General features: G+C 39.7%; 1 long non-coding RNA gene across 1 annotated transcript in view; it reads left to right on the top strand.

The window, feature by feature from the left end:
* LOC102899776 overlaps positions 1–11,328 on the top strand; it is a 110,640-nt gene that overhangs the window by 73,904 nt on the left and 25,408 nt on the right. The window contains exons 7-9 of the long non-coding RNA XR_006594466.1: positions 509–747; positions 6,968–7,012; positions 8,110–8,242. This is a non-coding gene — a long non-coding RNA (uncharacterized LOC102899776). The remainder of the gene's footprint in view (positions 1–508; positions 748–6,967; positions 7,013–8,109; positions 8,243–11,328) is intronic.

Genomic DNA, 11,328 nt, shown 5'->3' with positions numbered 1-11,328 from the left:
TTAAAAAAACAAACAAACCCAAACAACAAAATGAAGCCAATCAATCAAATAAACAGTCAAGAAACTCCAAAAGTTGTTGTTGTTGTTGTTGTTGTTGTTGTTGTTGTTTTCAAAACTCCTTGAAATTACCAAACAAAAACAGTTATTTAAAGAAGTCTGGGGAGGACACCTGGGTACTAAGTGTTGCTTAACTCCTCCCCTTTTGTCCTTTCTCCTCCCCATTTACCCTCCTGTCATTATTTTCTCTCCTGTCTCCTCATTCTCCCTATTTTGTCCTCTCTCCCCTGCAGAATGCTCCCACCCTCCAGTCTCTAATTCTAATTTTTTTTAAGTTAAAAAACATGGAAGTTTATTGTAGGACACTTGGGCAGTATGGGTAAATGGAATGGAAATGCTGGCAGTCATTTTGAGAATCATCTATGATGTGAATTCTAAAATTGCTACAAGCAGGATTTTATTCACCATGATGCTTTCTTTTGTTTCCTCTTTTCATTTTCTTTATTTTCAGTTTCAGTTTCAAGAATGGATTTCTCCATGTCTCAGGGATTTTAAATCTTGAAGAGATGATCTTACCTCATGGCAGCCAGTCCAGTGTTTTTGCCACCTGACCATACCACTTCCAGAAGGACCTTGATAACCAGCTTGATGGTCAGATTGTCCATTTCAATGACTTTGTCGGTATAGAGTTTCTCCAGAAGTTCACACAATGACTTGGCACCCTGGCCTGTGACATCGTTGGCCTTCCAGGTATGATACGTTCCTGTGGGGCCAGGCTCCCAAGGGGCAGGAGTGTGAGGGTGAGGATAGGTTGGGTTATGGAGGGAGGGTGGGGTGAAAGAGGCAGCCTCAGAAGCAGGAGCTTAAGCTCAGACTCCATGAGTCTAGGAGGCCCATAGGGAGAGGACTCCTGACTCTTGGCAGCAGGCATGGAGAAAATTTATTGGTTTTCTCTTTTCTCTCAACTCATCTATAGCAGAGTCCAACAAAAGGCAAACAAAATGTTTTCTCGACAAATATAAATAAAAACAATAATAGAATTTCCATATTGTAGGATGCTATAAAAGAGGAATACTTCATTTCCAGTGTCTCTTAAAAATGAGGACTGTTAGTGTAAGGAATATTCTTTGGAATGCTTTTCTTTTTTTAAATTTAAGTTTATAGAATATGGAAATGACCAAGAGTATTAACATAAAACTTGATTATGGATATTTTGTAGGAAATAATTCAAAATGTCAAAAGAATTTTTAGCATGGAGTTTTTAGCATAGCAAAAATGTGTTACAGAAATGTGTAAAAATGAATCCGTGGATCTATAAATCGTGGTGTACACATACAATGAAATCTTATGCAGCTACTAAAAACACTTCTTTCCAAGTTTTCAATGATATATGGAGGTACCTAAGTAGGAAAAAAAAAACATTATATCTTAAAAGCAAGGTAAAAAATTGTGATCAATCTGCATGTATTGATATGGAGCCATTTTCAAGACAGATGACATAGCAAGTAGGATTTTTCATTGTCACAAGCTTTGTTTTACAAAAATACAGTCGACCCTTGAACAGCATAGCCTTGACCCCCACATGGGTCCATTTATGCACATTTTTTCCAAAAACACAGTCCAGTAAATGCATTTTCTTTCTTATGATTTTCTTAATAACATTTTCTTTTCTTTAGCTTATTTTGTTGTCAAAATACAGTGTCTAATACATATAATATACAAAAATATGTGTTAATTGACTGTATGTTATCTGTAAGGCTTCTGGTGAACAGTGGGCTATTAAGTAAAGTTTTGGGCAAGTCAAAAGTTATATGCCCTTAACCCCTGGAATAATGCAGGGGTTTTATATATATATATATATATATATATATATATATATATATATACACACACACACACACACACACACACACACGTAGGACACTTGTAGGATATATATATATATATATATATATATATATATATATATATATATATATATATTTACTTGTCCTTAATGGCTGTAATATCTGACTCTTATTCCCCATCATCCCTGATAGAAGAAGAAATAATTTAGTCATTTCTAAGTAGACTCTGTCAAAGGCAGTGATTTCTCAGTCAAGCAAATCGAGATGTTGGATGCTGGAATTCTGCCATAGTGTTGACCCTGCAATACCAGATGCCTTCACTACTGTGCTTGCCACAAGGCACATGCGCATTACTTTATTTTTTAATTTTTTTTTAATATTTATTTATTTTTGAGAGAGAGAGCAGGAGAGGCAGAGAGAGGCAGAATGAGAGAGAGAGAATCCCAAGCAGTCTCTATGTTGTCAGCACGGAGCCAGCTGTGGGGTTCAATCTCATAATCATGAGATCATGACCTCAGCCAAAATCAAGAGCCGGATGCTCAACTGACTGAGCCACCCAGGTACCCCTGTGCATTACTTTATATAGTCAGCTCTGTTCCAAACCTCACTGTGGGTTCAACTGATTGGCAGATAAGTTACATGCTTCTCATGGCTTCAAGGCAATGTTAGAAATGTCATTTGTTGTTTTGTTTTACTTCCCAGCTTCTCTGATATATAATGGAACTTATATAGGGTTGAAACAATTTGATAATGGAACCATAAGTGGCTACAGCATCATCCCTGTTAGGATGACCAGATTGGTCTACAGTTTGAGGTTACTAACAGTGTACCAGCCCCATGGTACCTAATAAGTGATTTTAACAATGCAATTTAATTATTCAACTTGATTATTCAATTTGATTGAAAACGAATGACTTTAGTGGTTAAGTTTCCCTTCCCAATTATGCCAGATTTACCCCTGTGGAATTGCAAATATCTCTCAGAATGATAACATTTGTCAAATGAGACAGTGTATTCATTTAGAAATCACTCAGAGTATCCACCGAGCACCGTGTGCAAGATAATCAAGTAGAAATCGATTGTGTCTTATATTTGCACAGTACTGAGATTTTGTAGAGCATGCCTACATGTCTTTTCTTACTTGATCCTAAAAATATGTTTGTGAGGTGAACTGGGAAGAGATCCCCATTTCATAGATGAAGAAACAGGGGATCAGAGTTGAACCATTTGCCCTAAATCAAACCAGTAGCATATGGTGATGTTGGGACCAGGACTTAGCTGAGGATATATTGGGTACTGTTTCTAGTATTTCACATTGTCACATTTTCTATTGACTCCATAAAGAGACTTTTGTAGGGAGGCTGGAGAAAACCTGAGGAATGGGAAGAAGACATGTCTCAAATGGTGAGGATGAGGGAGGGCATCTTTTAGGAGAGGCTAATAGAGCTGAGGGCCCATTCTTTTGCTAACTTCCCAACATTGGCCAGGGCCAGCCCTCCATGAGTAGGTACATCTCCAGCTCAGATTCTGTACCTTCTTCTGTCCCCCCTATGCCGCCTTTTGTGTGTCCCTGGCCAAAAAATACCCTGACCATTAGAAAAAAGTTACAGGTTATGAGATCCCTCAAGATCCCACTTGTCAAGGAACACTATAAACATCTGTGGTGCAACAGCCTTGGAAAGGGAGCTTTCCTTCATTTTCAGAAGAACTCTGAACCTCTCTACCTCTGATCTGTAAACACAGCATTCTCTTTAGGGCCAGAGACTTCTTTGGTGTGTGCTGAAAGGACAACAAAGACTGGAAAAACAAGCCCACTGATTCTGAGAAAAACCACAGTCTAAAAGTCACAGCCTCTCTGCTAATATTTTGTATTCTTAATGTTTGCCATGGTACTTGGGAATAATTCACTAAGGCGCCATTAGATTTACATAAAGACAGTAGGCTTTCTGCAATCACAGGTGAGGAGCGGGTGGGAGGTAGGAGGTGATGAGAGCAAGGCTGTCCATGTAACACAGCGGAAGCCTCTAGTTTTCTATAGCAGCTCAACACCCAGTGTCAGCAAAGGAAAAGAACAAAAGGATGAAGACAAAAAACACCATGTCTTTTGCAGGAGAAAAGAGTGAAGGTGGAAATTCTGCTAAATAATTTTAACTACATGAGGCTACCTGTTTAGCGAATCATCAGGTTCTTCCCATGTGTGTCTCTCAGGAAAATGTTTTCACATTGGTGTTTGCTAAACTAAGCACATTGTGATTGTTAAGCTAAAGTTGTGGGTTTAGTTAGTTACTTGTTTGTGTATTCATTTATACTTGGCTTTGTTCTAAAAATGCTTTGAGGTGACAGTGTCCAATAGCTCATTGTGCTTTGTGCATTGATCATATTTAGTCAGTTATTAAAAGCACAAGTGATCATTTCAAAGGGTACCTGTATGAATAGAAGAGTACAGATTTTTTACCATAACTAGGAAAACATGCCAGAATGTTGTTTTTTTTTTTTTTTATCATTAAACTAACAATAGGTCTGCAGCCATTTCAGCGATAGATGATGGTAGGACAATTTTAGATAAAAATGATCAACAGCATATATGCCCCAAAGGATCAGGAAGGCCCATTGAGGCTGACAAACTCAACTGCCATGCCCCTGGTAGACCCAGAAGTGCATTCCTGTGATCCTCAGTCTCAGAGAAGTTTGGCCCAAACCAATGCTTCTTTTATCAGATAAACTATAGCATAGAAGTGCTGAGATGTGTCACTAGAGACTGAACAAGATGTTTACATGATTACTGATCATTTCATTCCATCTCATTTTAATCTCAAACCAATTTGGGTTCTCTCCAAGGTTCAAGAACAAAACATTTATTATGGCAGAGTTGCAAAATGGCTAAAAGCGAAATCTCTGTGTTTAGAGAGATGGGTTTGAGGACTACTGCAACCACTTTCTAGCTAGTTCTGTAGCCAGTGCTATGGGTTTGGACAAGTCCCTTAAACTGTCAGTGCCTTAGTTTCCATATTTGAAAATGGGGTAATAATAACACCTACCTCATCATCTTGTTGTATCAAATGAAATAACACTTGTAAAATGCTTAGGCACAATGTGAAAGTTTGTTGATGTTGGCTACTTAGGCCTTTCAGATGCGAAGATATCTTAGTCCATTTGGACTGCTATAACAAAAGGCCATCAACTAAGCGGATTATAAACAACAGAAATTTATTTCTCACAGTTCTGGAGGCTGAGAACTCTTAAGATCACAGTGCCAGCAGATTCGATGTCTGGTGAGAAACTGCTTCCTGGTTCATAGGCACTGTGTCCTCACACAGCAGAGGAGTAAGGACCCTTTAAAAGGTCACTTATAGGGGTGCCTGGGGGCTCACTCGGTTGAGTAACTGACTTTGGCTCAGGTCATGATCTCATGGTTTGTGAGTTTGAGCTCTGTGTCGGGCTCTGTGCTGACAGCTCAGAACCTGGAGCCTGCTTCAGATTCTGTGTCTCCCTCTCTCTCCGCCTCTCCCCCACTCGTGCTCTGTCTCTCTCTGTCTCAGAAATAAATAAACATTAAAAAAATTTAAAAAAATAAAATAAAAGGTCACTTATCCCATTTATGAGGCTTCCATGATCATGACCTAATCACCTCCCAGAGGTCTTACCTCCAAATACTATCACATTAGGGATTAGGATTTAACATATGAACTGGGGGGAGGGAGGGAGATACAAATATTTAGTCTATAGCACAAGATGATTAAATAATCTGCCATCAAGGAGATTGTATTAGTCTGGGCTCTCCAGAGAAACGGAACCAATAGTATATGGAGGTAAAGATTCTTTTTTTTTTTTTTCCATCAGACATTTTTTAAAAGCTAAGACACTTTTTCCAGTCTGGGATAAATATCTTTAGTTTCGGTAGCATACATTAAGTGGCACTAATTACAGTGGCAGTAATTATAAGGTGACTAACATGAAACCACAGTATAACTTTGCCACCGCCACATAGACTTGGCCTTCCTGTCTGAGCACATTTTTTTTTAAAAACTGGATACTCGCACCAAAACTATGCCAATGAAATCTGTTAAGGAGTAAAACTCCTCTAAGTGGTGACTCACTAGAGTACCTAGATATAAATATAGATTCAGATTTACTGTAAGAAACTGGTATAGATAGAAAGAGATTTACTCTAGATATAGAGAGATTTACTATAAAAAAAAATCTGAGAAGGAAGCCGAGAAATTTAAGACCTACAGTCATCAGCAAGCTGGAGACCCAGGAGATACAATGGCATAAGTTCCGATCTGAAGCTGAGGCAAAAGGTAAGAAGACCAAAGGCCCAGCTTGGAGTCAGTCAGGTAGAGAGAAGGGATTCTTTCTTATTCAGCCCTTTATTCTACTCAGGCCTTCAATGAATTGGATTAGACCCACCTTCCCTGGGGAGGGTGATCTGCTTTACTTTGTCTACAGATTCAAATGTTGATCTCATCCAGAAACACCCCCACGGACATACCCAGGAATAATGTTTAACCCAATATCTGGATACTCTATGGCCCACTCATGTTGACACATAAAATTAACCATTAGAGTTTGCAGTGAGGTACAAAAGACGGATATATAAGTAAGTATTACAAAGAAATAAAGGAAGTGTAGAATTAGAAGAATATACAAAGAGCTGTGAGAGTCCTGACAAGGGAGATTCCCATGAACCTGGGGTGGCTGGGGAAGGTTTCCAGATGTTTGGGTGCTTGGCCTGAGGTTTGCAGTATGGGGAGGAGTTTTCCACGTGTCTAGGAAAATGGAAGGGGCACAGGACTCTGGGCCATTTCTCACCTACTTAGTCGCTAACACACTAGTCCAAGCAACTTCCATTTCCCCTACACTCTCCTGCTAGCCTTCTACCTGGACTCCTTGCCTTTGCTCTTTGTACCTCGACCATTAATTATCCACACAACAGCCTACGGAGAGGCCTTAAATCCATCAGTCAACTCATGGTACACCCTGCTGTTAATGATCTAGTAATTTTCCATAATACTTGGTAGAAAATTCAAAGCCCTAACACTACAATGCCCCATATGATATGACTCCCCATCACGTCTCCCGCCTAATTTCCTGTGACTTCCCTTCTCTGTTGTTGGTTTCAGATACAGAGACCTTCCGTGAGTCTGACGACATGCTTTCACTTCAAGGTATTTGTTTCTACCCAGAACACTTTTCCTACAAATAGTCATATGGCACTCTCTCTTACTGCATTCAGGTTTTTGTCCAGAGTCAGCATTCTTCAATGGCACAACATCCCTGTTGTCAGTTTATCCTGCTTTCTATAGTTTGTATAGTCGGTTTTGTTGTTGTTTTGCACATATCTGGAAACCTTCCTGGACGAGGTGATGCTTGAGTTGTGTGTTGAAGGATGAGATAGCAGGTAAGAAAGAGGGAGAAGAGAATCCCAGCCCAAAGGAACAGCATGTGCAAAGGCTCAGCATCAAGAAACAGAATGCCACCTTGGAGAAATGCAGGTGGTTCCATTGGGGTAAAAAGTGCAGCATGGGTAAATGAGAGAAAGGAGCTAGAGGAAGACAGGGCCATCTGTTGACATACTAACAGTGGTGCCTGTAGGCCCACTGCCATCTGCCAACACCCCATCCTTCCTCCTTCATTCAGAGGGGCTGGTCTCAGATTTCATGTCTTAGAGCAGTGTTTCTCAACCTTTTTTTCATATTGTCACTCCACCCAAGTAGTCTATTTAAACATTTTTTTTCTGACACCACTCCCTATGAAACTTTAATACCACAGGTATGCTGTGTATGTGTTTATCTACTGTATATGCTTATCTGCACTTTTTATATAAAAATAGGATTTTCTCCTCCTGAAAGCCAGTTTTCACCTCTATTGAGAATGTATGTTTTATAATTTTCACTGATGGCATGATTTTGTCTCTGTCTTGTCTCCTCTGTCTCTGTTTCCTTCAGACATACAGTTTCCAGGGAGCATGTAAATACAATAGGATATCACAGATGTGACAATCTTTGAGCCACTGTAGCATAGTAGTAACTAAACTTACATAAAACTGGAGTGATTTTTCTTTAATACCCTGTTAATTCTGCCCTGTCCCTCATATCTGGACCACCTTATTCTACGTCAATGCTTCTTAGTGGCATTTGAGACTCTGAAACGTTCCAAGGAATGTCACATATCAGATCCTTAGAGCTCTGCCTTCAGTGATAACTGATTTATTCAGATGCTATTTATCCTCAAAGTCACTCCTCTGTCTCCCCACCCCGACCAGGCAAGCGAGCTGAAAACACCTGCAAAGGGCACAGGAGGAAAGCAAAAAGGCCTCTGAGTAACCAGCCTGAATTCTACACTGCAGCAAAGCTTGTGTATTTTTTAAAAAAAATCAGTTTTTCCAGCTGTTGAATGTAAGTATTGAATCACTAAGTTGTACACTGAAACTAATATTATACTGTATGGTAACTAACTGGAATTTAAATAAAAATGAAAAAGAAAAAAAGGAATAGAACTAAATAAAAGGAAAGACATGCCATGTTTATTTAAAAAATCAGCTTTTGGGGGCACCTGGGTGGCTCAGTCAGCTAAGCATCCCACTTCAGCTCAGGTCATGATCTCGTGGTTCATGAGTTTGAGCCCCACATCGGGCTCTGTGCTGACAGCTCAGAGCCTGGAGCCTGCTTTGGATTCTGTGTCTCCCTCTCTTTCTGCCTCTCCCCTATTTGTGCTCTGTCTCTGTCTCTCTGTCTCTCTCTGTCTTAAAAATAAATAACATTAAAATTTTTTTCAAAATCTGCTTTTTTATACAGTATCTATTTACATTTAATATACACAATTCTATTAAGATTTGTAAACTCATTTCCAATCTCATGATTGATTTGGGGTAGCAAAATAGAAAAGGGAGAAAGGGGCTGATGATAACAAGTAAAATACAGAAAAGCAGTGCTAATCATGTTTAATAAATATAAAACATGTCAGTCTAGGCCCAGTTAGTACCAGGGCAAGTGGACCCAGGTATGTCACCAGGATTTTACTGGTTATAATGTTGTTCCTAAATGATCATATGACCTTTTGTTTAGGAAAACAGAATATGAATCTTATTTTCCAAAGCTTCCAACTAAGAATAAAGTTCTTTGCTTAAAATAATAAAGCTTCCTCTAACTGGAAAATTTAGCTATCCATAAGGACTTATCTCCATGAGGATCCTGGGCAGTGTCTGGTTTTAATAATTGCAGGAGCTGTCACATGGAAATAAATGCAGGGTGTTCAAAGGTTCCATGAGACAAAATACAGACTTTGCTCATTTGGAGTAATGATATATGGTATGAGTGAATCTGAAATGAAAAAATTAAAAGGTTATTGTTTTACGTGTCCAAAATTAAAAAAATATAATTCCATATCACAAGTAGCTTCAACACTGGTCAGCACATGCTGTGATAAAAGCTTAGCTAATTCCCTTGATGGTGATAATGGAAACTAAATGTGTACAGAGACTTACTTACATCAATATATGTAAACGAGTTACTCAGTGATTGAGCAGTGTTGCATAGCTAGCAGAATTGTGCTCAGGTTAATGTTGCCTGCAGAGATAATAAGCCATTAGGATAAATTCTTCATTTCCCCCTAATCTAATACCTGAGCTTCATTGAGAGAAAAATAAAGCAATATCTCAGTTGCAGTAGCAGTAGCAGTAGCAGTAGCAGTATGATGATCCCCGAAAAGGACTTTGGGATCAAGAATCAAACAAGATCGGGATGCCTGGTGGCTCAGTCAAACATCTGATGTTGGCTTAGGTCATGATCTCATGGCTTGTGGGTTCGAGCCCCGTGTCAGGCTCTGTGCTGACAGCTCAGAGCCTGGACTCTGCTTTAGATGCTGTGTCTCCCTCTCTCCCTGCCCCCACCCCCTGCTCTCTCTCTCTCTCTCTCTCTCTCTCTCTCTCTCTCTCTCTCTCTCAAAAATAAATCAACATTAAAAATAAGAAGAATCAAGCAAGATCAATTTGTTGAATATGGCTGGGTGATGTGGATGGGGTGGGGTACAGACACATTCTGGCCCACAGGTGATCGATTATAACTCTTCCACCTGTATTATCAATAGAAAGATGACAATCAATTTAGTCACAAAGGTGGGCACTTTTCTTTCTTTTTCTTTTCTAACCAGTCACCCAGGTGGTTTCAGTGAACTTTTCTCAGAACTGGCCGAGTCAGGTTTATAAAATTGATTAAATTAGCTGCTCAAAAAGAAACATACTGAGAGATTTAAAAATAAAATTGACCAAAAGCAAAGCTTAAAAAAATCTTTCTTAATATAAGGTAGTATGGTAAAAACCCATCAGCATCAAAGTCTCAAGGGAGAGTAATTGTGGGTGAAGAAAAGGGACCAGATCCAAAGGGAAAAGGCATGTGGCACCATTGGTTCTTTTTGCCTGCTGTCGCTCTCCTCTAGCCTGTGCAGCCAGCTGAGGGGTCCTCTGGCCTGCTTTCTAGACACCGGGCTCAGGAGGCTCTGAGGAGCTCCTTTATTTGGAGGAGATTCAAAGAAACTTTAAGGAGAAAGTGGCTGGTGATTTAACATAAAACCCTGACAAGGAGAAGGACTGGGTTATATGCCACAGCTGAGTTGTATTAATAAGAGGGAAACTCCCATTAATTAAACAATTTGCCCTGTTTCCTTTATTTCTATTTAACTATGACAACTTTAAAAATAAAAGCCTAGGGGCGCCTGGGTGGTGCAGTCGGTTGAGCGTCCAACTTCAGCCAGGTCACGATCTCGCGGTCCGGGAGTTCGAGCCCCGCGTCGGGCTCTGGGCTGATGGCTCAGAGCCTGGAGCCTGTTTCCGATTCTGTGTCTCCCTCTCTCTCTGCCCCTCCCCCGTTCATGCTCTGTCTCTCTCTGTCCCAAAAATAAATAAACGTTGAAAAAAAAATAAAAAATAAAAGCCTAGACTTAAAACATTTTTAAATTTTAGAGAGTCACTCTTGTGTAAATAATCCTTGAATTCCAAGCGGTGAATTTTATAAGGTAATTTCAAGGACTAACATTTTGAAAATGCAGAATTAGAGGCCATTATGTTCACCTTTCTTAAAACTCTCTTCTCCCTGGGATAAAGAAATTGTGGTTTATATACACAATGGAATACTACTTGGCAATGAGAAAGAATGAAATATGGCCTTTTGTAGCAACATGGATGGAACTGGAGAGTGTTATGCAGAGTGAAATAAGTCATGTAGAGAAAGAGAGATACCATATGTTTTCACTTTTATGTGGATCCTGAGAAACTTGACAGAAGACCATGGAGGAGGGGAAGGGAATAAAAAAAAAGTTAGGGAGGGAGCCAAACCATAAGAGGCTCTTAAAAACTGTGAATAAACTGAGCATTGATGGGGGGTGGGAGGGAGGGGAAAGTGGATGATGGGCATTGAGGAGGGCACCTGTTGGGATGAGCACTGGGTGTTGTATGGAAACCAATTTGACAATAAATTTCATACTAAAA

Source organism: Felis catus, chromosome A2, assembly GCF_018350175.1.
Source record: "Felis catus isolate Fca126 chromosome A2, F.catus_Fca126_mat1.0, whole genome shotgun sequence".
In the NCBI taxonomy this organism is placed as follows: domain Eukaryota; kingdom Metazoa; phylum Chordata; class Mammalia; order Carnivora; family Felidae; genus Felis; species Felis catus.
Note: the sequence above shows the minus strand (reverse complement) of the source record. Positions and strands in the feature narration are given on the sequence as shown.